This window comes from Elephas maximus, chromosome 3 (genome assembly GCF_024166365.1).
Source record: "Elephas maximus indicus isolate mEleMax1 chromosome 3, mEleMax1 primary haplotype, whole genome shotgun sequence".
Lineage (NCBI taxonomy): Eukaryota > Metazoa > Chordata > Mammalia > Proboscidea > Elephantidae > Elephas > Elephas maximus.
Window position 1 is genome coordinate 183561161 of NC_064821.1, and position 27765 is coordinate 183588925.

Here is a 27765-nt window from a genome sequence, read left to right on the forward strand (position 1 = left end):
GAGGAAAACAGAAAATACAGAGAGAACTGTTGAAGATTTGTTGTCAGAAAACTTCCCTGATATCGTGAAAGATGAGAAGATATCTACGCAAGAGGCTTATCAAACCCACACAAGGTAGAACACAAAAGACAGTCACCAAGAAATATTATAATCAAACTTGCCAAAACCAAAGGTAAAGAGAGAATTTTAAGAGCAGCTAGGAATAAACGAAAAGTTATCTACAAAGGAGAGTTAATAAGGCTAAGCTTGGACTACGCAGCAGAAACCATGGAGGCAAGAAGACAATGGGAACTCATAAAGTCTTGAAGGAGGAAAATTGCCAGCCAAGAATTATATCCAGCAAAACGGTCTCTCAAATATGATGGTGAAATTAGGGCATTTCCAGATAAACAGAATGTCAGGGAATTTGAAACAAACAAACAAACAAAAATTACAAGAAATACTAAAGGGAGTCCTCTGGCTAGAAAATCAATAACATCAGATAACAACCCAACTCTGGAACACAGGACAGAGCAACAAGATATAAACCCAGATAGGAAAGTCACAAAAATAAATCAAAGCTATAACACTGAAAATAGGGAAACAGAGATGTCAATGTGTAAAAAATGCCAACATTAAAACAAAAAAGTAGGACTAAATGTAGTCACAGATCTTTCATATGGAAAGGAAGTCAAGGCAATATAAAGAAATTAAAGATTGGTTTAAACTCATAAAAATAGGGGTGAATATTAAGGTAACCACAAAGGAAACTAACAATCTTACACATCAACATAAAAAGCAAGAAAAACATAAAGTCTCAGCAAATACAAAATCAACAACAATGAAAAAGACGAAAAGAAAATGCATCAAGAAAAATGACTCAGCACAGAAAATTAAGTGGAACAAAGAAACTGTCAACAACACAAAAAAAAAGATATCAAAATGACGGCACTAAAATCATACCTATCAATAATTACACTGAATGTAAATGGACTAAATGCAACAAAAGAGACAGAGAATGGCAGAATGGGGAAAGAAAAAAAAATACAATCTGTCTATATGCTGCCTACAAGAGACACACCTTAGACTTAAAGAAAAAAAAAAAACTAAAAGTCAAAGGATGGAAAAGAATATATCAAGCAAATAATAATCAAAAAAGAAGAGGACTGGCAATATTAATTTCTGAGAAAACAGACTTTCCACTACAAAGGATAAGAAAGAACACTATATATTGATTAAAGGGTCAGTACACCAGGAGGACATAACCATAGTAAATATTTACACACCCAATGACAGGGCTGCAAGATACATAAAACAAACTCTAACAGCATTGAAAAGTGAGACAGACAGCTCCACAATAATAGTAGGAGACTTCAACATACCACTTTTGGTGAAGGACAGAACATGTAGAAAGAAGTTCAATAAAGATGCAGAAGATCTAAATGCCACAATCAACCAGCTTGACCTCATAGATGTATACAGAAAACTCCACTGAACAGTAGCCAAGTATATCTTTTTTCCAAAGCACATGGAACATTCTCCAGAATAGACCACATATTAGGCCATAAAGCAAGACTTAACAGAATCCAAAGCATTGAAATATTACAAAGAATCTTTTCTGACCTTAAAGCCATAAAAGTAGAAGTCAGTAACAGAAAAAGCAAGGAAAAAAAAAAAATCAAACACATGGAAACTGAACAACACCTTGCTCAAAAACTACTGGCTTATAGAAGAAGTTAGGAATGGAATAAAGAAATTCACAGAATCAAATGAGAATGAAAACACATCCTACCAGAACCTTTGGGACACAGCAAAAACAGTGCTCAGAGGTCAATTTATACCAATAAATGAACAGATCCAAAAAGAAGAAAGGGCCAACATCAACACATTAACCCTACAACTTGAACAAATAGAAAGAGAGCAGTAAAAGAAGACCTCAGGCACCAGAAGAAAGCAAATAACAAAAATTAGAGAGAATTAAATGAAATAGAGAATAGCAAAAGAGTTGAAAGAGTTAAAGACCAAAAGCTGGTTCTCTGGAAAGATCAACAAAACAATAAACCATTAGCCAAGTTGACAAAAGAAAAGCAGGAGAGGAAGCAAATAACCTGAATAAGAAATGAGATGGGCAATATCACAACAGACCCAATGGAGATTAAATGTATCATAACAGAATACTATGAAAAACTGTACTCTGACAAATCTGAAAAGCTAGAGGAGATGGACAAATTTCTAGAAACACACTACCTTCCTAAACTAACACAAACAGAGGTAGAAAAACTAAATAAACCTATAACGAAAGAAGAGATTGAAAAGGTAATTTAAAAACTCCCAGCAAAAAAAAAAAAAGCCCAGCCCTGATGGTTTCACTGGAGAATTCTACCAAACTTTCAGAGAAGAGTTAACACCACTACTACTAAAGGTATTTCAGAGCATAGAAAAGCATGGAATACTCCCAAACTCATTCCATGAAGCCAGCATAACTCAGATACCAAAACCACCACAAAAAAATAAAATTACAGACCAATATCTCTCATGACCTTGTATGCAAAAATCCTCAACAAAATTCTAGCCCATGCAATTCAACAACATGTCAAAAAAATAATTCACCATGACGAAGTGGGATTCATACCAGGTATGCAGGGATGGTTCAACATTAGAAAAACAATCAATGTAATCCATCACATAAATAAAACAGAAGATGAGAACCACATGATCTTATCAATTGATGCAGAAAAGCACTTGACAAAGTTCAACACCCATCCATGACAAAAACTCTCAGCAAATAGGAATAGAAGGGAAATTCCTCAACAAAATTAAGGGCATTTATACAAACCCAACAACCAACATCTTCTTAAATGGAGAGAGTCTGAAAACATTCTCTTTGAGAACGGGAACCAGACAAGGATGCCCTTTATCACCACTCTTATTCACCATTGTGCTGGAGGTCCTAGCCAGAGCAGTTAGGCTAGAAAAAGAAATAAAGGGCATCCAAATTGGTAAAGAAGAAGCAAAAGTATTTCTAGTAGCGGATGATATAATCTTATACACAAAAAACCCTGAAGAATCCACAAGAAAACTACTGAAACTAAAAAAACATTTCAGCAAAGCATCAGGATACAAGACAAGCATACAAAAATCAGTTGGATTCCTCTACAGCAACAAAGAGAAAGTCCAAGAGGAAATTACCAAATAAATATCATTTACAATAGCCCCCAAGAAGATAAAATACTTAGGAATAAATCTAACCAGAGACATAAAAGATCTATACAAAGAAAACTACAAGACACTACTGCAAGAAACCAAAAGAGACCTACATATGTGGAAAAACATACCTTGTTCATGGAAAGGAAGACTCAACATTGGGAAGAGGTCTATTCTACAGAAAGCAATCTATAGATACAATGCAATCCCGATCCAAATTCCAATGGCATTTTTTAATGAGATGAAGAAACAAATCACCAACTTCATATGGAAAGGGAAGAAGCTCTGGATAAGTAAAGCATTGCTGAAGAGGAAGAACAAAGTTGGAAATCTCACACTACCTGATTTTAGAACCTATTATACCGCGATGGTTGTCAAAACAGCCTGGTACTGGTACAAAAAAGATATATGGACCAATGGAACAGAACTGAGAATCCAGATGTAAATTCATTGACATACGAGCAGGTGATCTTTGACAAAGGCCCAAAGTCTGTTAATTCGGGAAATGACAGTCTCTTTAACAATGGTGCTGGCATAACTGGATATCTGCAAAAAAATGAAATAAGACCCATATCTCACAGTATGCACAAAAACTAACTCAAAATGGCTCAAAGACCTAAATATAAAATCTAAAATGATAAAGACATGGAAGAAAAAATAGTGACCACACCAGGAGCCGTAATACATGGCATAAGCACTATACAAAACATTGCTAACAATGCACAAACACCAGAAGAGAAACTAGATAGCCGGGAGCTCCTAAAAATCAAACACTATGCTCATTCAGACTTCACCAAAACAGTAAGTAAAAGGATAACCTACAAGCTGGGAAAAAATTTTTGGCTACAACAAATCCAATCAGTGTTTAATCTCTAAAATCTACAAGATACTGCAAAAGCTCAGCAACAAAAAGTCAAATAACCCAATTAAAAAATGAGAAAAGGATATTAACAGGAACTTCACCAAAGAAGACATTCAAGCAGCTGATAGATACATGAGGAAATGCTCATGATCTTTAGCCATTAGAGATACGCAGATCAAAACTACAATGCGATACCATCTCCTCCTAACCAGGTGAGCATTAATCCAGAAAACACAAAATAATAAACGTTGGAGAGGTTGTGGAGAGACTAGAACACTTAATACACTTCTGGTGGGAATGTAAAATGGTACAGCCACTTTGGAAATCGATTTGGCACTTCCTTAAAAAGCTAGAAATGGAACTACCATATGATTCAGCAATCCCACTCCTTGGAAGAGCAGTTACACAAATAGATATATGCACACCCATGTTCACTGCAGCACTGTTTACAATAATGAAAAGATGGAAATAACATAGGTGCCCATTAATGGATGAACGGATAAACAAATTGTGGTATATTCACACAGCGAAATACTGCAAAATGATAAAAAGCAACGATGAATCCATGAAACACCTCATAACCTGGATGAATCTGGAAGGCATTATGCTGAGTAAAATTAGTCGCAAAAGGAAAATATTGTAAGAGACCACTATTATAAGAATTCTAGAAAAAGTTTAAACACAGAACAAAACGTTCTTTGAAGGTTACTAAGGTGGGGAGTGAGGGTGAGGGGTATTTACTAGATAGTAGACAAGAATTATTTTAGGTGAAGGGAAGGACAACACACAATACAGGGGAATTCAGCACAACTGGACTAATCCAAAATCTAAGAAGTTTCCTGAATACAACCAAATACCTCGAGGAACAGAGTAGCAGGGGTGGGGCTCTTGGGACCATGGTTTCAGGGGACATCTAAGTCAATTGGCAAAACAAATTTTAATAAGAAGAGGTTCTGCTTCCCATTTTGGTGAGTGACATCTGGGTTCTTAAAAGTTTGCAAGCAGCCATCTAAGATGCATCAATTGGTCCCAACTTACCTGGAGCAAAGAAGAAAGAAGAATACCAAAGACACAAGGAAAATATGAGCCCAAGACACAGAAAGGGCCAACATAAAACAGAGACTCCATCAGCCTGAGACTGGAAGAACTAGATGGTGCCCAGCTACCACCAATGACTGCCCTGACGGGGAACACAACAGAGAATCTCTGATGGAGCAGGAGAAAAGTGGGGTGCAGAACTCAAATTCTAGTAATAAGACCAGACTTAATGGTCCAACTAAGACTGGAGGGACCCCAGAGGACATGGCCCCTGGACTCTGTTAGCCCCAAACTAAAACCATTCCCGAAGCCAACTCTTCAGAAAAAGATAGACTGGACTATAAGACATAAAATGATACTGGTGAGGAGTGTGCTTCTTAGTTCAAGCAGACACATGAGACTAAGTGGGCAGCTCCTTTCCAGAGGTGAGATGAGAGGGCCGAGGGGGACAGAAGGTGGTTGAATGGACAGGAGAAATACAGGTTAGAGAGGAGGAGTGTGCTGTCACACTATGAGGAGAGCAACTAGGGTCACATAACAATGTGTGTATAAGGTTTTGTATGAGGAGCTGACTTGAACTGTAAACTTTCACTTAAAGCACACACACACACACACACAAAAGAAATGGAATGCATAAAGATAGATATCCTAGACATTAGTGAGCTGAAATGGACTGGTATTGGCCATTTTGAATCAGACAATCTATGCCAGGAATTACAACTTGAAGAGGAATGACGTTGCATTCATTGATAAAAAGAACATGTCAATACCTATTCTGAAGTACAGTGCTGTCAGTGATAGGATAATATCCATATGCCTACAAGGAAGACCAGTTAGTGTGACTTATTCAAATCTATGTGCCAACCACTAAGGTCAAGATGAAGAAATTGAAGATTTTTACCAACGTCTGCACCTTGAAATTGACTGAACATGCAATCAGGATACACTGATAATTACTGGTGATTGGAGTGCAAAAGTTGGAAACAAAAAAAGAAGCATTGGTATTTGGAAAATATGGCCTTGGTAATAGAAACAATGCGTGGTAGAATTTTGCAAGACCAATGATTCATTGCAAATACCTTTTTTCACCAACATAAACGGTGACTATACATGTGGATCTCACCAGATAGAATACACAGGACTCAAATCAATTATATCTGTTGAAAGAGATGATGGAAAACCTGCATATCATCAGTCAGAACAAGGCCGTGGACCAGCTGCAGATCAGACCATCAATTACTCATATGCAAGTTCAAGATGAAAGTAAAGAAAATTAGAACAAGTCCACAAGAGCCAAAGTACGACCTTGAGTATATCCCACCTGAATTAGAGACCATCTCAAGAATAGGTTTGGCTCGTTGAACACTAATGACCAAAGACCAGAAAATTTGTAGAATGATAACAAAAACATCATACATGAAGAAAGCAAGAGGTCACTAAAAAGACAGGAGAGAAAGCAAAGACCTAAATGGATGTCAGAAGAGACTCTGAAACTTGTTCTTGAACGTTGAGTAGCTAAAGCAAAAGGAAAAAATGATGAAGTAAAAGAGCTGAACAGAAGATTTCAAAGGGCAGCTTGAGAAGACAAAGTAAAGTATTATGATGACATGTGCAAAGACCTGGAGACAGAAAACCAAAAGGGAAGAACATGCTCAGCATATCTCAAGCTGGAAGAACTGAAGAAAAATTCAAACCTTGAGTTGCAATACTGAAAGATTCTAAGGGGAAAATATTAAATGACGCAGGAAGCATCAAAATAAGATGGAAGGAATACACAGAGTCACTATACCAAAAAGAATTGGTCGATGTTTAACCATTTCAGGAAGTAACATATGATCAGGAACTTATGGTACTGAAGAAAGAAGCCCAAGCTGTACTGAAGGCATCAGCGAAAAACAAGACTCCAGGAATTGACCGGATACCAATTGATTAAATATGGTAAAAGAATACAACCCTGATGCACACCTTTCCTGACTTTAAACCAATCAGTATCCCCTGTTCTGTCCAAACAACTGCCTCTTGATCTATGTAAAGGTTCCTCATGAGCACAATTAAGTGTTCTGGAATTCCCATTCTTCGCAGTGTTATCCATAGTTTGTTATGATCCACACAGTCAAATGCCTTTGCACAGTCAATAAAACACAGGTAAACATCCTTCTGGTATTCTCTGCTTTCAGCCAGGATCCATCTGACATCAGCAATGATATCCCTGGTTCCACATCCTCTTCTGAAACCAGCCTGAATTTCTGGCAGTTCCCTGTCGATATGCTGCTGCAGCCATTTTTGAAAGATCTTCAGCAAAATTTTGCTTGCGTGTGATATTAATGATAAACCTGTTGCCGTCAAGTTGATTTCGACTCATATCGTTCTATAATTTCCACATTCGCTTGGATCACCTTTCTTGGGAATAGGCATAAATATGGATCTCTTCCAGTCAGTCGGCCAGGAAGCTGTCTTCCATATTTCTTGGCATAGATAAGTGTGCACCTCCAGCGTCACATCTGTTTGTTTAAACATCTCAATTGATATTCCATCAATTCCTGGAGCCTTGTTTTTCGCCAATGCCCTCAGAGCAGCTTGGACTTCTTCCTTCAGTACCATCAGTTCCTGATCATATGCCACCTCTTGAAATGGCTGAATATCGACTAATTCTTTTTGGTATAATGACTCTGTGTATTCCTTCCATCTTCTTTGGATGCTTCCTGCATCCTTCAATATTTTCCCCACGGAATCCTTCACTATTGCAACTCAAGGCTTGAATTTTTTCTTCAGTTCTTTCAGCTTGAGAAATGCCGAGTGTGTTCTTCCCTTTTGGTTTTCCATCTCCAGCTCTTTGCACATGTCATTATAATACTTTACTTTGTCTTCTTGAGAGGCCCCTTGAAATCTTCTGTTCAGTTCTTTTACTTCATCAATTCTTCCTTTTGCTTTAGCTGCTCTACGCTCAAGAGCAAGCTTCAGAGTCTTTTCTGACATCCATCTTGGTCTTTTCTTTCTTTCCTGTCTTTTCAGTGACCTCTTGCTTTCTTCATGGATGATGTCCTTGATGTCATTCCGCAACTCATCTGGACCATATGAAGAAGAACGGGGCATCAGGATTGGAGGAAGACTCATTAACAACCTGCGTTATGCAGATGACACAACCTTGCTTGCTGAAAGTTAAGAAGACCTAAAGCACTTACTAATGAAGATCAAAGACCACAGCTTTCAGTATGGATTACACCTCAACATAAAGAAAACAAAAATCCTCACAACTGGACCAATGAGCAACACCATGATAAACGGAGAAAAGACTGAAGTTGTCAAGGATTTCATTTTACTTGGATCCACAATCAACAGCCATGGAAGCAGCAGTCAAGAAATCAAAAGACGCATTGCATTGGGCAAATCTGCTGCAAAGGACCTCTTCAAAGTGTTGAAGAGCAAAGATGTCACCCTGAAGACTAAGGTGCACCTGACCCAAGCCATGGTATTTTCAGTCACATCATATGCATGTGAAAGCTGGACAATGAATAAGGAAGACCGAAGAAGAGCTGACGCCTTTGAATTGTGGTGTTGGCAAAGAATATTGAATATACCACGGACTGCCAAAAGAACGAACAAATCTGTCTTGGAATAAGTGCGGCCAGAATGCTTCTTAGAGGCAAAGATGGCGAGAGTGTGTCTTACATACTTTGGACATGTTGTCAGGAGGTATCAGTCCCTGGAGAAGGACATCATGCTTGGCAGAGTATAGGGTCAGCAGAAAAGAAGAAGACCCTCAATGAGGTGGATTGACACAGTGGCTGCAACAATGGGTTCAATCATAGCAATAATTGTGAGGATGGCACAGGACCAGGCAGTGTTTTGTTCTGTTGTACACAGGGTCACTATGAGTCAGAAGTGACTTGAGGGCATCTAACAATAACAACAACACCCTAAAATAATCCTTCTCAAAAAACTGTAAGGGCCTAATCCACCATCGGGAGGTTTAAGCAAATGACAGTTTTAGTAAATACTACTCACAATATATACTGTATAAATCCAGGAAGGGTGTCACCATCTTGGCCAACCTCCTCTGTTTTGTCCCTGCACTCTCCCAGCTCTCCCTCCAGTATTTGCTTCACTTTTGCTCTATTCTTGGATGCTCATAGGCTCTCTGGCACCACATGAAATCACAACCATAGAAGTGAGAGAGTTCCTGACATGTGAAGGGGTTCACAGCTAGTTGATCTGAGAATTGTCAGGAGACATTCAGATGATGAGCATGGAGGGAAGCTGGGTACAGATCATAAAGGTATTTAGACATTTTCCTAAACGCATATAAGAACAGTAAGTGCATTTAGGCTGCACGTATGTCCAGACACAGGCTGTGGAAGAGTCACTCAGGATACAGTGTGGCAAATGGATTGGAGTGGACTAGGCTAGGCCCACTTTATATCTGATTTTATTAAAGGAGGTAAGAGTTGATGGATAAAAGAATGCAGTAATAAATGCACAGTTTCCTTTTCCCAGTTTATTCCTCCTGGGATGATTGAGGAAAAAAATGCACTTCACTATTTGACCTTGTCAAAGTATCAATATATTAATGTTTCAGCAATCAAAATTTCTCTAAAATAGTTTGTACTTCTTAATAAAAACATTAAATTAGGTGGCACAGTGGTGAAGAGTTTGACTATTAACCAACAGGCCAGCAATTCAAATCCACCAGCAACTCCCTGGAAATCCTATGGGGCAAACCTACTCTGTCCTACAGGAATCCACTCGAAGGCAATGGGTTTGGTCCTCCCTGCATCATCCTCAGAACAGTAAGTTGCATTTGAGCCCATTACTGTAGCCACTGTGTCAACCCATTTGGCTGAGGGTCTTCCTCTTTTTCACTGACCCTCTACCAAGCATGATATCCTTCTCCAGGGATTGGTCTCTCTTGACAATGGTCTAAAGTATGTTAGACAAAGTCTCAACATCCTCATTTCTAAGAAGCAGTCAGACTTCCTTTTCCATTGTCCAGCTTTTTTGCATGTGTACGAGGCGACTGAAAAGACCACGGCTTGGGTTAGGTGCACCTTACTCATTAAAGTGACATCTTTGCTTTTTAAGATTTCAGAGAGGTCTGTTGCAGCAGATTGGCCTAATCCAATTAAAAAAAAAAAAATTGATTTCTTGACTACTGCTTCAATGGACATTGATTGTTGATCCAAGTAAAATGAAATTGTTGATTTCATTCAGTATTTTCTCTGTTTATCATGATGTTGCTTATTGGTCCAGTTGTGATGATTTCTGTTATCTTTATGTTGAGGTGTAATCCATAATGAAGCTTGTGGTCTTTGATCATCATCAGTAAGTGTTTCAAGTCCTCTTCACTTTCAGCAAGCATGTTTGTAACATCTGCATATTACAGTTTGTTAATGAGTCTTACTTCAATCCTGATGCCGAGTTCTTTTTCGTATAGTCGAGCTTCTCACATTATTTGCTCGGCACACAGATTGAATAAGAATAGTGAAAGGATACAACCCTGCTGCACACCTTTTCTGATTTTAAACCACACAGAATTGCCTTGTTCCTTTAGAACGACTGCCTGTTCATTTGATCTATGTACAGGTTCTGCATGATCACAACTAAGTATTCTGGAATTCCCATTCTTCGCAATGTTATCCACCATTTGTTATGGTTCACACAGTCAATTGCCTTTGCATAGTCAATAAAATAGAGGTAAACATCTTTCTGGTATTCTCTGCTTTTAGCCAGGATCCATCTGACATCAGCAACGATATCACACATTCCATGTCCTCTTTTGAATCTGGCTTGAGTTTCTGGCAGTTTTCTGTGCATGTATGGCTGTAGCCATTTTTGAATAACCTTCAGCAAAATTTTGCTTGCATGTGATATTAATATTGTTCAATAATTTCTACATTCCATTGGATCACCTTTCTTAGGAATGATCGTGAACATGGATCTCTTCCAGTCAGTTGAGCAGGTAGCTGTCTTCCAAATTTCTAGGCATAGACAAGTGCATGCTTCCAGGGTTGCATCCATTTGTTCCATCTCAGTTGGTATTTCATCAATTCCTGGAGGCTCGTTTTTTGCCAATGCCTTCAAAAAAAAATTTTTTTTTTTCACTGTGGCTTGGAGTTCTTCCTTCAGTATCATTGGTTATTGATTATATGCTCTCTCCTGAAATGCCTGAACTCTTACCAATTCCTTTTGGTACTGTGACTCCGAATATTCCATCCATTTTATTGTGATGCTTCCTGTGCCATTCAATATTTTGCCCAGAAAATTCTTCAATATTGAAAATCGAGGCTTTAATTTTTTTTTGGTTCTTTCAACTTGAGAAATGCCAAGCATGTACTTCCCTCTTTGTTTTCTATCTTCAGGTCTTTGTATATTTCATTATAATACTTTATCTTATTTTTTCAAGACACCCTTTGGAATCCTCTGTTCAGCTCTTTAATATCACCTTTTCTTTTGTTCTCTTTAGCATGCAAAACAAGTTTCATAGTCTGTTCTGACATCCATTTTGGTCTTTTTTTTTCCCTGTCTTTTTAATGACCTTTAGCTTTTTTCATGTATCATGTCCATGATGTAATCCACAACTCTTCTGGTCTTCATCATTAGTGTTCAGTGCGTCAAATCCCTTCTTGAACTGGTCTCTAAATTCAGGTGGGATATATTCAAGGTAGTACTTTGGCTCTCATGGACTTGTTGTAATTTTCTTCAGCTTCAGCATGAACTTGCATAGGAGCAATTGATGGTCTGTTCAGCATTTGGCCCTTAGCCTTGTCCTGACTGATGATACTGAGCTTCTCAATTGTCTCTTTCCACAGATATAATCCTGTGTATTCCATCTAGTGAGGGTGGAATCATGGCTTGTGTTGAAAAAAGCTTCTTCAGATGAATAAGTCACTGGTCTTACAGGATAACTAAACTTATTAAGACTGAAAACACTCAATCTTGGTGAAGATGTAGAAAAACCACAACTCTCACACATTGTTGGTGAGAATATAAAATGGTATAAATACTTTGGAAACAGTTTGGCAGTTTTTAATAAAGTTTAATAAAATTGATGGTGCCACCAATCATTCACAGAGGTATTCTTCCAAAAGAAATGAAAATGTATGTCCTCAAAAACCACTCAAGGGAGGCAGAGCTGACATGGCCCTATAGACAGAAGCACTATGCCGTCCCTCTGCAGCAAGAACCTGAAAACTAAGTAAAACAGATACAAATGTCAATCCTAGAACCCTAAGCATCAAATGAAGGAATAAAGAACTCGATCAAGCACCAAATGGAATGAGAAACTCAGAGAGGACAGAGAACAAGGAGAGCTATGGAGTTGAGGTCCCCTATCAGCGAACACAGCATGGATGTGCCATCTTGGACTACAACCACCAAGGAATGAAGACGGGGAGTACGGGAAGGCAATTTCTTGGAGCTCCCAACAGAAGACAGCACCCAGTAAACCAAGGATACCCACTTTCCCACTCCCCAACCTTCTTCACTGTACAAGGCCTGCCTCTGCCTCTTTCCAATGGGCCACAGTTGCTTGGCCAGAGAGAAACCAGCTATTGCCACCTGGATTCACCATTTTGGACCTCAGCCACCAAGAACTACAGACAAGGAGTACAGGAAAGCAACTTCATGGAGCTCCAAACAGGAGATAGCACCTGGTAACCAAAGTTACATGCTTTCCCACCACCCCCACCCTTCTTCACTGTACATGGACTCTGCTCCTTTCCAATGGGCCATGATCACTGGGCTGGAAAGATACCAGTTCACTGCCACCCAGGTCAGAACATTTAGAAAGATACTCAGCAAAGATACAGATGATCTAAAGGCCACGATCAACCGACTTGACCTTATGGACATACATACAACACTCCACCCAACAGCAGCAAAGTACACATTCTTTTCTAAGACACATGGAACATTCTCCAAAATAGACCACATCCTAGGCCATAAAGCAACCCTCAACAAAATCCAAAACACTGAGATAATACAAAGCATCTTCTCTGATCACAATGCCATAAAAGCAGAAATTACTAACAGGAAGAGCAAGGAAAAAAAATCAAATACATGGAAACTGAATGACACCTTTCTTAAAAACCACTGGGTAATAGAAGAAATCAAAGATGGAATAAAAAATTTCCTAAAATGAAACAAGAATGAAAATACATCATACCCAAACCTCTGGGACATAGCAAAGGCAATGCTCAGAGGTCATTTTATAGCACTAGACATAGACATCAAAAAAGAAGAAAGGGAAAAAATCAAAACATTAGCTATCAACTCAAACAAGTAGAAAGAGAACAGCAAAAGAAACTCACAGCAACCAGAAGGAAATAATAAAGATCAGAGCAGAAATAAATGAAACAGAGAACAGAAAAACAATAGACTCAACAAAACCAAAAGGTGGTTCTTTGAAAGGATCAGCAAAATCAACAAACCATTGGCCAAACTGACAAAAGAAAAGCAAGAGAGGATGTAAATCACCCAAATGAGAAGCAAAGCGGGGGGACACTACAACAGACTGAAGTGAAATAAAAAGAATCTTAACAGAGTACTATGAAAAACTATACTCTGAAAAATTTGAAAACTTAGAGAAAAGAGACAAATTTCTAGAAACACACTACCTACCTAACACAAAAAAACTAAGGTAAAAAAAAAATCTGAATGTCCTTAACAGGAGAAGAGATTGAAAAGATAATTAAAAAAAAAAAAAGCCCTGACTCACCTGACAGAGACTGCAGAAACCCTGAGAGTATGGCCCCCGGACACCCTTTCAGCTCAGTAATGAAGTCACTCCTGAGGTTCACCCTTCAGCCAAAGATTAGACAGGCCTATAAAAGAAAATGGGACTAAAGGGGCACACCAGCCCAGGGGTGAGAAGTAGAAGGGGGAGGGAACAGGGAAGCTGGTAATAGGGAATCCAAGGTTGAGAAGGGAGAGTGTTGACATGTCGTAGGGTTGTTAACCAATGTCATAAAACAATACTTGTATTAAATGTTAATGAGCAACTAGATTGTTCTGTAAATTTTCACTTAAAGTTAAAAAAAAAAAAAAAAAAGCGTTGGCCCAGAGGGCTCCACTGGAGAATTCTACCAAATGTTCAGAGAAAAGCTTGTACCAGTACTACTCAAATTATTTCAGAACATAGGAAAGGAAGGGATACTTCAGAATTCATTCTATGAAGCCAGCATAGCCCTGATAAAAAAAAAACAGGCGAAGACATCAAAAAAGAAAGAAAGAAAATTACAGACCAATATCTCTCAAGAATATAGATGGAAAAATTCTCAACAAAATTCTAGCCAATAGAATTTAGCACCTTATCAAAAAAAATAATACACCACAACCCAGTGGGATTCATACCAGATATGCAAAGACGGATCAACATTAGAAAATCAATCAACGTAATTCACCACATACATAAAACAAAAGAAAAGAATCATATGATCATCTCAATTGACGCAGAAAAGGTATTCAATAAAGTCCGACGCCCATTCCCGATAAAAAAAAAAAACTCAATAAAATAGGTATAGAAAGGCAATTCCTCAACATAATAAAGGGCATCTATACAAAACCAACAGCCAGCATCATTCTTAATGGAGAGAAGATGAAAACATTCCTTCTGAGAACAGGAACAAGATAAGGATGCCCTTTATCACCACTCCTCTTTAACATTGTGCTAGGAGTCCTAGCTAGAGCAATAAGGAAAGAAAAGAAATAAAGGGCATCCATATTGATAAAGAAGAAGTAAAACCACTTCTATTTGTGGATGATATGATACTATGTATAGAGAACCCAAGGGACTCCACAAGAAAAGCACTGGAACAGAAAGATTCAGCAGAGTGGCAGGATACAAGCTAAATATACAATAATCAGTTGGATCCCTATACATCAATAAAGAGAACTACGAAAAGGAAATCAGGAAAGCAGTATCATTTATAATAGCCCCTAAAAAAATAAAATACTTAGGAATAAATCTAGCCATGGACATAAAAGACCTATACAAAGAAAGCTACAAAACACTGCTGCAAGAAGCCAAATGAGACATACATAAATGGAAAAACATACAATGCTCATGGATAGGTATGCTCAACATTGTGAAAATGTCAATTCTACACAAAGCAATCAACAAATACAATGCAATCCCGATCCAAATACCAACAGTGTCCCTTAATGAGATGGAAATACTAATCATTCAGTTTGTATGGAAAGGAATGAGGCCCCATATAAGAAAAGCACTACTGAAGAAAAAGAATAAAGTAGGGGGACCTGTGCTACCTGATCAGAACCTACTACACAGCTACCAAAAAAAAACAAACCAAACCCAGTGCCATCGAGAAGGGGACAGGAAAGCTGGTAACGGGAAACCCACTGGTGAGAGGGGTTGAGCGTTGAAATGTCATGGCATTGGCAACAAATGTCACAAAACAATATGTATATCAATTTTTTAACGAGAAACTACTCTGCTTGTAAACCTTCATCTAAAGCACAATAAAATAAATAAATAAAACCACTCCTGGTATGAATGAATGCTCAAAGCAGCTTTATTCACAATAGCCAAGACTGGAAACAACTGAAATGTTCACTAACAGATGGTCTCAGAAAATTACCTCAGAACCTACCATACAGCTACAGTAGACAAAACAGCCTGGTCCTGGTATAATGACAGACATATTGACCAATGGAACAGAATCAAGAACCCAGATGTAAATCTACCCACCTACAGTCACCTGATCTTCGACAAAGCCTCAAAGTCCATTAAATGAGGAAAAGACAGCGTTTTTAACAATTGGTCCTGGGAAAAATGTCCAGTTGTAAAAAAAAAAAAAAAAGGAAACAGGATACTCACACCACATACAAAAACCAAAACCTAAATATAAAACCCAAAACTATAAAGATCATAGAAGAAAAGACAGGGTCAATGCTAAAGGTGCTAATACACAGGATATATAGCATATAGACCATAACTAACAATATACAAACACCAGAAGATAACCTAGATAACTGGGATCTCCTAAAAATTAAACACTTATACTCATGAAAAGACTTCACCAAAAGAGTAAAAAGAGTACTTACAGACTGGGAAAAAAAAATCGGGCTATGACAAATCAGACAAAGGTCTAATCTCTAAAATCTATAGGAAAATCCAACACCTCTACAATAAAAAGACAGATAGTCCAATTAAAAAACTGGCAAAGGATATGAACAGACACTTCACCAAAGAAGACTTTCAAGCAGCTAACAGACACAGGAGGAAATGCTCAATATCACTAGCCATTACAGACATGCAAACCATTACTGGCACGAATCAAAAAACAGAAAATAACACATGTTGGAGAGCTTGCAGGGAGCATGGAACTCCATACGCTGTTGTTTAGAATGTAAAATGTTACAACCATTTTGGAAAACGATATGACCCTTTCTTAAAAAGCTAGAAATAGAAATACCATATGATCCAGGAATCCCACTCCTAGGAATATATCCTAGAGTAATAAGAGCCATCACGTGAACAGACATATGCACACCCATGTTCATTGCAGCATTATTCACAATAGCAAAAACATGAAAGCAACCTAAGTGCCCATCAACAGATGAATGGATAAACAAACAATGGTGTATACACACAATGGAATACTATGCAACAATAAGGAATAGTGATGAACCTGTGAAACATCTTACAACATAGGTGAATCTGGAGGGCACTATGTTGAGCAAAATAAGTTAATCACAAAAGACAAAAACCGCATGAAAGAACTATTATAAAAACTCATGAAAAGGTTTACACACAAAGAAACTAAGCGATCAATTTACTGGGTTAAGGGCTGGGAATCATGGTCTCTGGGGACATCTAGCTCAATTGGCATAATGTACTTTATAAAGAAACATGTTCTACATCCTACTTTGCTGAGTAGAATCTGGGGTCTTAAAAGCTTGTGAGCAACCATTTAAGATGCTCCACTGGTCTCACCCTGTCTGGATCAAGAGACAATAAAAAAAAGCAACGACACAAGGGCAAGATTTGTCCAGAGGACTAATGGACCACAGCTAGCACACCCTCCACCAGACTGAGCCCAGTACGAATAGATGTTGCCCATCTATTACTACAACAAAATTCTAACTCACATAAAAAGACCAGGCTTACTGGTCTGACAGAGACTTGAGAAACTCCAAGAGGATGGGCCCGAACACTTTTAATTCAGTACTTAAATCACTCCCGAGGTATATCCTTCAGCCAAAGATTAGATAGGCCCATAAGACAAAATGAGACTAAGAGGGCACACCAGCCCAAGGGCAAGGACAGGAAGGCAGGAGGGAACAGGAAAGCTGGTAACGGGGACCCTAAGGTCAAGGAGGGGAGAGTGTTGACACATCGTGGGGCTGGCAACCAATGTTACAAAACAACACGTGTATTAATTGTTTAATGAGAAACTAATCTGCTCTGTAAACCTTCATCTAAAGTACAATGAAAAAAAAATATATATATGTATACATATATGTATACACGAGACCAAACTGATAACTCCTGCCCAAAAGCAAGACAAGAAGGCAGGAAGGGAAAGAAAAACTGGATGAATGGACACAGGGAATCTGGGGTGGAAGGGAAGAGAGTGCTGTCACATTGCAGGGATTGCAATCAATGTCACAAAATGATATACGTATAAATTTTTGAATGAGAAACAAACAAGCTGTAAACTTCCACCTAAAGCACAATCAAAAAAAAAAAAAAAACCACCACCACCTGTGGTATGAATGAATGGTCAAAGCAGCTTTATTCATAATAGGTTAAGACTGGAAACAACCCAAATGTTCATTAATAGATGAATAGCAAAGTGACTCTGGTATAACCGTGTAATGAAATACTACTCAGCAATTAGAAAAAAGAGGGTGGGGTGGGGAGAATAAACATCTGATGTACTCAACAACGCACATAAAAATCAGAGATTATGCAGAGAGAAAGAAGCTGGACACAAAAGACTACATACGCCATGATTCCACTTACATGAAGTTCTAGAAGAAATAAAACGAAAGTGAAAAAGAATTAGGACAAAGGTTTTCAGTAAATAATGCAGAGTACAATGAAAATGTTTTGATGATTCACTGATTATAACATTATAGATCGAGTAGTTACAAACCCAGGTACATCTGGCAACAACAGTATGAAGCAGAGTTTTTTATTGGCCCAGCCTTGTAGATAGAAATATTGAGGCACTTAAAGTTTAAGACACTCACCCAAGGCCATACGAGGGCAGAACCAGATTCCCAACTCGGCACCTATGTTCTTGAACACAGATTAGGCTGGGTCTAATTTCTCTTTTTCAGGTGTTTCTGGGTTTCTTAGTTGCAGAGAAGGAGAGAGAGAGAATGACAGAGGAGAGAGATGGAGAGAGGGACGGGGGGATATGGAGGGACATGAAGGGAAACACGAGGTCTGTAAGAGTCAAAGAGCAAAGCAAGTAATTATTGTAAGTGTTTTTACCATATAAAAAGGATTTCTGGGAGGCCAGGGCATCGGTAGCTACCAAGCTTGCTATGGTCAGGAGATGAACTTGAGATGTCATAGATTAAAATTAAGACAAAAGTCTAAAGTTCCTAGATGAAAATTTTGGAGCCTTAGAAAGCTACAAATAGAAATATCATATGATCCAGCAATCCCACTCCTAGGAATATATTCTAGCAAAATAAGAACTAGACATATGCATTGCAGCATTGTTCACTATAGCAAAAAGATGGAAACAACCCAGATGCCCATCAACAGATGAATGGGTAAACAAACTGTGGTAGATACACACAATGGAGTACTATGCAATGATAAACGACAATGATCAATCTGTCACACCATGATGAATCTGGAGGGCATCATGCTGAGTGAAATAATTCAATCACAAAAGGACAAAATATTGTTATGAGATCACTACTATAAAAACTCATGAAAAGGTTTACACGCAAAAAGAAACAATCTTCGATGGGGTAGAAAGATTTCTCAAGTAACACAATAAAACCTGTTGCTGTGGAGTCGATTCCAACTCATAGTGACTCTGTAGGACAGAGGAGAACTGCCCAAGACGCAGCTGGTGGATTCCAACTGCTGACCTTTTGGGTGACAGCTGAGATTTTAACCACTGTGCCCTGATAGACCTTAACTATTGGGGGGGCGGAGAGAAATTAGGTTTCATCGAATTTAAAAGCTTCTGTTCATAAAAAATTACCCAAGAAAGTGAAAAGGCAAGCCACAGACTGGGAGAAGATATTTGCAACATGCTTCTCTGAAAAATGACTCAAATCTTGAATATATAGAGAACCCTTAGAAATCAATAATAAAAAAAAAAACCAAACCAAGGCAAAATACTTGAATTGGCTTTCTCCACAAATTAGAATTTCTAAATGGCCAAAAGGCATAGTAAAATATGCTCCACACCATTACTCATGAGGGAAACGCAAACTTAAACCCAATGAGATACCCTTCATTACCCACCTAACAGGATGGGTACATTCAAGACAGAGAACACCAAGTGCTGAGAAGGATGTGGAACTACTGCAACTCTCTTTGCTGGTGAGAAACCATTCTAGAGGGCTGTTTGGCAATTTCTAATGTAAAATTAAACTTGCACCCACTCCATGACCCAGCAATTCCAGTACCTGGTATACACTCGAGGCAAATGGATGCACATGTCCACACACAAGACTTGGACAAGAATATTCATGGCAGCCTTCTTCACATTAACCCAAATGTCATGGATTGAATTACATCCCCCCCAAAACGTATCAATTTGGTTGGGCCATGTTTTCCAGTATTGTGTGGTTGTCCTCCATTTTGTGATTGTAATTTTATGTTAAAGAGGGTTAGGGTAGGATTGTAACACCCTTACCTAGATCACATTCTGATTCAATGTAAAGGTTTCCCTGGGGTGTGGCCTGTACTACCTTTTATTTCTCAAGAGATGAAAAGGAAAGGGAAGCAAGCAGAGAGTTGGGGACCTCACAGCACCAAGAAAGCAGTGCTGGGAGCAGAGCGCATCCTTTGGACCTGAGGTTCCTGAGCTGAGATGCTCCCAGACCAAGGGAAGACTGATGACACGGACCTTCCTCCAGACCCAACAGAGAGAGAAAGCCTTCCTCTGGAGCCGGCGCCCTGAATTTGGACTTCTGGCCTACTAGACCATAAGAGAATAAACTTCTCTTTGTTAAAGCCAGCCACTTGGGGTACTTCTGTTATAACAGCACTAGATAACTAAGACACGAAACTAGAAAGAACTCAAATGTTCATCAGCTGTGGTGTATTCACACACTGGAAAAACATTAGTAACACCAAAATTAAGGATGATAAACACAACATGGATATATCTCTAAAACAATGTTGCATGAAAAAAAGATGGGACGGTGCACATTCATTCATGTGAATTTCAAGAAGCAAAATTAATCTTTGGTGATAAACCTCAAAAACCAAAAAACAAACCTGTTGCTCTGGGGTCAATTTCAACTCATGGCAACCCTATGTATTACAGAGTAGAACTGCTCCATAGGGTTTTCTTGACTGTAATCATTACAGAAGCAGATTGCCAGGCCTTTCTTCCAAGGAGCTGACAGGTGGGTGAGTACAGCCAAACTTTAAGGTGAATAGTTGATGGATGGGAAACTGCTTGGCCACTCAGGACCTGCTGGATAGACTCGGCAGGATGGGACTGGCCTGGAGAAGGACTCTACAAACCTTGCTGGGATTGTGGGAGTTTTCTATAACTTATTCTGGGTGATAATTCCATTTGTCAAAATTCAGTAAGCTGTGTGGTAAAGATTTGAGCACTTTTATTCTATGTGAATCAGGTTTCAATAATTTACCGTTAGCATAAAAATTAGGGTTTCAGGGGACGGAGACAAGCTGATGCTGACCATGACAAGGAGTCTGGATTTTATTATAAATTCATTAAAATCTTGTTGCTTTCATGTAAAAGAGCCCCACTGATATTTGAAATATCTGTACCGGAAAAAAAAAAAACGGTTAACACTCTTTAATTAGTGGAAGTTACAGACAAGACTTACTAAAAGCTGGAGCTTCACCTTTTGCTCCGACACGCATTACATCCAGGGTTCTCCTTTAACATGGCCCCAGGTTTGTGCACTGTCAGGTTTCCTTCCATGCTGGTAACCACATCGCACAGGTTAAGCCCAGTTTACTGCCGGCAGATAAGGGTCACAGTCTGTGGAGGGATTAAAAAGCCAAAGCAAATATTGCGAAGGTAAGGACCAGAAACTGCCATGACTCCGGTTCGGACCGAAGGCGCTAGGGCCACAACGCAGATTGCAGACCAGGATACGATCGCGGAGAGCCACAAACCTACCGTCAGCTCCTCCGCTTCCTTTAACAGTATCGACATAAAAACATTCACAATGTTCTCGCGGCTTTGCTCCTGAACAGCTATGGGTCCTCCTGCTTTTCTCCTTTTCGTGTCCTCTCTCAGTTCCGCCCTTCCTATTGTACTACATCATAAAAACCTTTCTCTCTGCCCCAGGCCCCGCCTGAGTCTCTGCACGGGCCTCCTGGAGGTCTCGTCCTCGTCCATGCCTCCCTGCTTCCCTCCGCTCCTCTTCACGGTTCCCCTTTCCCGCTTATTTTCCCCGCTCCCGCCCCACCCACCACAACCGGGTCGCGCGGGGGGCGTCCCGGGGCGCGGGCGGGAGGGCGAAGGCGGAGCAGGCGACGCGAAGGGACGTCCCGGAACCCACGGGGCTCAGCGTGTCGTGGGCCCCACTCGGCTCAGGCGGGGGTTGCTGACCCGAGGGTCTCTGGGGGTCGCTGGCTTCTGAGGCGGACGAGGAGCAAGGAGGGGCGAAGGCCATTCGGCTGCCCTTCTAGCTTCAGACTCACCCGCCGCACAGGTTTCACACGTGAGGAACAACGTGATTTGTCGCCCCAGCCGGTCCGGTTTTCTCAGGCTTTGGAGCCTGCGCAATTGTGCCGCAGAAAGCGGGTGGCACCGCGTGGTGCTTAGTTAGAAGTCAGTCTTTACTGAGACCAGAAAAACTGCGTGCTCAGGTCTCTGTGGCGCAACCGGTTAGCGCGTTCGGCTGTTAACCGAAAGGTTGGTGGTTCGAGCCCACCCAGGGACGTGTGTCTCACTTTTAAAAATTTAGTGTTTGGTCGATTCTACTTTGCATATCCTCTCACGTGAAGACAGAGAATAACCTCGCCTAGCCGCGGTCCCTTGTCCACAGCAGGAGGACGTAAAGCAGGGTCCTCCCAGAGAACCAAGTAGGTGCACTCCTGGAAGTGGAGATTATTACCCTCTTCACTACTTTTGACAAACGAATTTCTCCCGTTGCTTGTAGTATTATTCAACTCTGTCTATATGGGTGCTTTGGAAATTAATTGGTTCTATGATTTTGTGACTACACATAATGCTGGGGGGGGTCGTCATTCTTGAACACATAACTTTGGCGCCTTGTGCAAGTACTTCTATAGGGTAGAGTCCTCAAAGAGCAATTGTTCTATTACTATGTTTACAGGGTTTTTATCTAATTACATTTTCTCTTCCTTGTTGGCTTATCAGCTATAACCCAATTTTTTGGTTATTTTAAGGGTTCCTACATCTTTAACTTTTCACTGTCGTCCTACAAATGATATTATACCTCTTCACATTTCTCTTCTACCAGTCTTTGCACTCTTGTTGTTATGCCTTTTACATATGTTACGAACTTCGCAGTCCATTGTTATTACTTTTGTTTAAATGGTCAAATGTTTTTAAGGAGATTTAAATAATCAGAAAAAACCTTGCATATTTACCCACGTGGATACCATTTCTGGTGTTCTTCATTCCTTTGTGTAGGTCCAGATTTCCATCTGGACTCTGTTTCCTTCTGCCTGGAGGACCCCTTTAACATTTCTTGCGGTGTGGGTCTGCTGGGGATGAATTCTCTCAGCTTTGTTGTTGTTAGGCGTCCTCCAGTTGGTTCCGACTCATAGCGACGTGACCCTCTGTAGAAGAGAAGGAAACATTGCCCGGTCTTGCTCTATCCTCATCAGCTTTACTATGTCTTAAAATGTTTTTATTCACCTTCATTATTTAAGGTTTGGTGTTTTTTTTCCCCCTCCAGTACTTTAAAGATATTGCTCCACTGTCTTTTCGTTTGCAAGGCTTCTGACCAGAAATCTTTCTAATCCTTGTCATTGCTCCTCAGTGTAGCCCATGTTTGTTTCTCTGGCTGCTTTTAAGATTTTTCTCTTTTTCACTGAATTTCAGCAATTGAATTCTGATGTGCTTAGGTGTGTTTTTCTTCATGTTTCTCACGCTTGGGATCCATTCACCTTCTGGAACCAGTGGATTTATACTTTTCATTAAGATTAGAAAATTTTTGGCCATTATTCCTTTTTTTTTTTTTTGAATGTCTTACAGTGTTTTAGGTGAAAGTTTATCCTGCGAATTAGATTCCCATTCAACAATTTGTACACAGATTGTTCTGTGACGTTGGTCCCAATCCCTGTAATGTGTCACCATTCTCATCATTTCCACCCCACCTGCCCTGTTTTCATCCATCCACTTTCCCTGCCCCTCCTTGCAGTCTCATCTTTGCCTTTGTGTAAATATTCACCGTTTCGTCTTGTATAGTTGATTGTTAAAGGAGCACATTCCTCATGGGTGTTGTTGTTTATTTTATAGGCCAATCTAGTTTTCGGCTGAAAAGTGGCTTCAGTTCCAGGTTAAAAGGGTATGTGAGGGACAGCTGTTATTTCTTTAAATATTTTTTCTTTCTCCTTCTGACCTTTTTGGGAACTTTAATTACTTGAACATACCAAAAATTAAAAAATAAACCTGTTGCCATCAGATCAATTCCGACTTACAGTGACCCTATAGTACATTAAACCAAGCCTGTTGTGGTCAAGTCGATTCCAACTCCTAGTGACCCCACAGGGCAGAGTCGAACTGTCCCATAGGGTTTCCAATGAGCGCCTGGTGGATTTAAACTCAACCTTTTGGTTAGCAGCATGGTAGCTCTTAACTATCGCACCCCGAGGGTTTCTAGCATTCTAGTTCTAAACCACTGCTTCACCAGGGTTTCCAAAAAGGAATGATAAAAGTTCTCTGGCAGGAAAGACAAGGACCCTACAATTAAAGCTCTGTTTCACAGGCAGCTATTTCACATTCATATCCTTCTCCTCCACCACTTGCAAAAAGAGGTAGAAAGACAAAATTGGTTATGGTTTGTTTCACTGTTAAAAACTCAGTTAATAGTGAGTGAATTACAATAGTCTCCTTCTCTTGCCTTATCCATCAAGAATCTTCACTGTGAGGGAGATGTTAGCTGGACAAGAAAAAGAAATATAGAAGGAAAAATGAATAACAAATACATATATATTTACAGATATGATGGACGAAGTATTGGAAGCGTTAAAAGATTTTAGTTTATTTGGCATATTAAAAAATCAGAAAAACAGAAAGTAGAATAAATTGGAATTTTAAAAATCAAAGATATTAAAAACATTATATATGTTTTAACAATTATAGCACAAAATTCAATAACATGTAAGGGTAACAGTGAATTTTGATCCCTACCTCCGCAATAACCAAATGATTTCCAAGTGGATTAAAAACGTAGATGTGAAATGGAACTTAAAATAAATTTAGTTGGTAGTTTCGTGATCTCAATATAAGAAAAGATTTTTAAAAAATAGACAAAAAGATTAATCATTAAAGAAAAGATTGTAAATTTGACTACCTCAACAATCTCTGTTCATCAAAATGGAGGCACTAAAAAGGTCTAAAAACCACACTTTTAGACAGAACACTTTTTAAATTGAGCTTTAAGTGAAAGTTTACCATTCAAGTCAGTTTCTCATAGAAAAGCTTAAACACACATTGTTGCGTGACCCTAGTTGCTCTCCCTGTAATGTGACAGAACACTTCTCCACCCTGTATTTCCCCTGTCCTTCAAGCAGCTCCTGTCCATTCAAACAGCTCCTATCCCCCTTTACCTTCTCGTATCGCATCCAGACAGGAGCTCCCCATTTAGTCTCATGTGTCTACTTGAGCTAAGAGCACACTTCTCACCAGGATCATTTTATGTCTTATAATCCAGTGTCGACTCAACAGCAGTCGGTTTTTTTGGTGGTTAATCCAGCCAAATCTTTGTCCAAGGAGTTGGCTTCAGGAGTGGTTTTAGTTTGGGGCTAACAGAGAGTCCAGGGGCCATGTCCTCTGGGATCCCTTCAGGCTCAGTCAGACCATTAAGTCTGGTCTTTTTACTAGAATTTGAGCTCTGCACCCCACTTTTCTCATGCTCCATCATGGACTCTCTGTTGTGTTCCCTGTCAGGGCACTCATTGGTGGTAGCCGAACATCATCTAGTTCTTCTGGTTTCAGGCTGATGGAGTCTCTGTTTTGTGTGGCCTTTTCTGTCTCTTGGGCTCATATTTACCTTGTGTCTTTGGTGTTCTTCAGTTTTGCTTTGCTCCAGGTGGGTTGGGACCAATTAATGCCTCTTAGATCTCTGTTTGCTACTTTTTAAGACCCCAGATGCCACTCACCAAAGTGGGGAGCAAAACATTTTCTGAATAAAATTTGTTACACCAATTGACCTAGATGTCCCCTGAAACCACGGTCCCCAGATCCCCACCCCTGCTACACTGTCCCTCGAAGTGTCTGGTTGTGTTCAGGAAACTTCTTAGCTTTTAGCTTAGTCTAGTTGTGCTGACTTCCCCTGTATTGTCCTTCCCTTGACCTAAAATAATTCTTGTCTACTATCTAGTTAGTGAATACCGCTCTCCCTCCCTCCCAACCCTTGTAAACACCAAAGAATGTTTTCTTTTGTGTTTAAAACTTTTCTCGAGTTCTCGTAATAGTGGTCCATACAATATTTGTCCTTTTGTGACTGACTAATTTTACTGAGCATAATGGCTTCTAGATTCTTCCATGTTATGAGATGTTTCGAGGGCTTATTGTTCTTTATCGTTGCGTAGTATTCCATTGTGTGAATATACTGTAATATGTTCATCCATTCATCTGTTCATGGACACCTATGTTGTTTCTATCTTTTTGCTATTATAAACAGTGCTGCAGTGAACATGACTGTGCATGTATCTATTTGTGTGAGGGCTCTTATTTCTCTAGGATATATTCCAAGGAGTGGGATTGCTGGATCGTACGGTACTTCTATTTCTAGCTTTGAAAGGAAGAGCCAAATCAATTTCCAAAGTGGTTGTACCATTGTACATCCCCACCAGCAGTGTATAAAGGTTCCAGCCTCTCCACAACCTCTCCAACATTTATTATTTTGTGTTTTTTGGATTAAGGCTAGTCTTGTTGGAGTGAGATGGTGTCTCATTGTTGGAGTGAGATGATATCTCATTGTAGTTTTGATTTACATTTCCTAATGGCTAATGATCATGAGCATTTCCTCATGTTTCTGTTAGCCGCCTGAATTCTTCTTTGGTAAACTGCCTCTTCATAGTCTTTGCCCATTTTTTAATTGCATTATTTGTCTTTTTGTCTTTGAGGTTTTACAGTATCTTGCAGATTTTAGAGATTAGACCCTGATCAGATTTGTCATAGCCAAAAACTTTTTCCCAGTGGATAGGTTTTCCCTTTACTCCTTTGGTGAAGTCTTTGGATGAGCATAAGTGTTTGATTTTTAGGACCTCCCAGCTATCTAGTTTCTCTTCTGGTGTTTGTGCATTGTTAATGATGTTTTGTGTACTGTTTATGCCAGGTATTAGCGCTCCTACAGTTATCCCTATTTCTGTTCCATGATCTTCATCATTTTAGATTTTGTATTTAGGTCTTTGATGCATTTTGAGTTAGATTCTGTGCATAGTGTGAGGTATGAGTCTTGTTTCATTTTTTTGCAGATGGATATCCAGTTATGCCAGCACCATTTGTTAAAGAGATTGTCTTTTCCCCAACTAACAGATTTGGGGCCTTTGTCAAACATCAGCTGCTTATATGTGGTTGACTTTACATCTGGATTCTCAATTATGTTCCATTGGTCTATGTATCTGTTGTTGTACCAGTACCAGGCTGTTTCGACTACGATGGCGGTATAACGGATTCAAAAATCAGGTAGTGTGAGGCCTCCCACTTTGATCTTCTTCTTCAGTGACGCTTTACTTATCTAGGGCCTCTTCCCTTTCCATCTGAGGTTGGTGATTTGTTTCTCCATCTCATGAAAAAATGCAATTGGAATTTGGATCTGGATTGCATTGTATCTATAGACCTCTTTGGGTAGGACAGAACTTTTCACAATGTTGAGTCTTCCCATTCATGAGCAAGGTATGTTTTTCCACTTACGTAGGCCTCTTTTGGTTTCTTGCAGTAGTGACTTGTAGTTTTCTTTGTATAGGTCTTTCACATCTCTGGTTAGATTTATTCCTAAGTATTTTATCTTCTTGGACGCTATTGTAAATTGTATTGATTCAGCGATTTCCTCTTGCACATTCTCTTTTTTGGTATAGAGGAATCTAACTGATATTTGTATGCATATCTCTTCTATTTGTTCCAGTAGTTTTCTTGTGGATTCTTCAGGGTTTTTTGCGTGTAAGGTCATTGTTGTTGTTGTTGTTAGGTGCCACTGAGTCGGTTCCGACTCATAGCGACCCTATGCACAACAGAAGGAAACACTGCCCGGTCTTAAGCCATCCTTACAATCATTGTTATGCTTGAGGTCATTGTTGCAGCCGCTGTGTCAATCCACCTCGTTGAGGGTCTTCCTCT

General features: G+C 39.5%; 1 protein-coding gene and 1 non-coding gene across 5 annotated transcripts in view; one reads left to right on the plus strand and one right to left on the minus strand.

Annotated features, from left to right (window-relative positions):
* Positions 1-22005, minus strand: part of LOC126073528 (zinc finger protein 420-like) — a 66652-nt gene extending 44647 nt beyond the window's left edge. The window contains exons 1-2 of one of the 4 annotated variants that reach the window (XM_049880286.1): positions 21930-21984; positions 21104-21261 (exon numbers count right to left, since the gene is read on the minus strand). The gene's annotated coding sequence lies outside the window, so the exon portion shown is untranslated. The other 3 variants (XM_049880287.1, XM_049880283.1, XM_049880282.1) reach the window with 3 other exon arrangements.
* Positions 22006-22097: 92 nt separating this feature from the next.
* Positions 22098-22171, plus strand: TRNAN-GUU (transfer RNA asparagine (anticodon GUU)). The gene has a single exon. It is a non-coding gene; the product is annotated as a tRNA-Asn (tRNA).
* The last annotated feature ends 5594 nt before the right edge of the window (positions 22172-27765 follow it).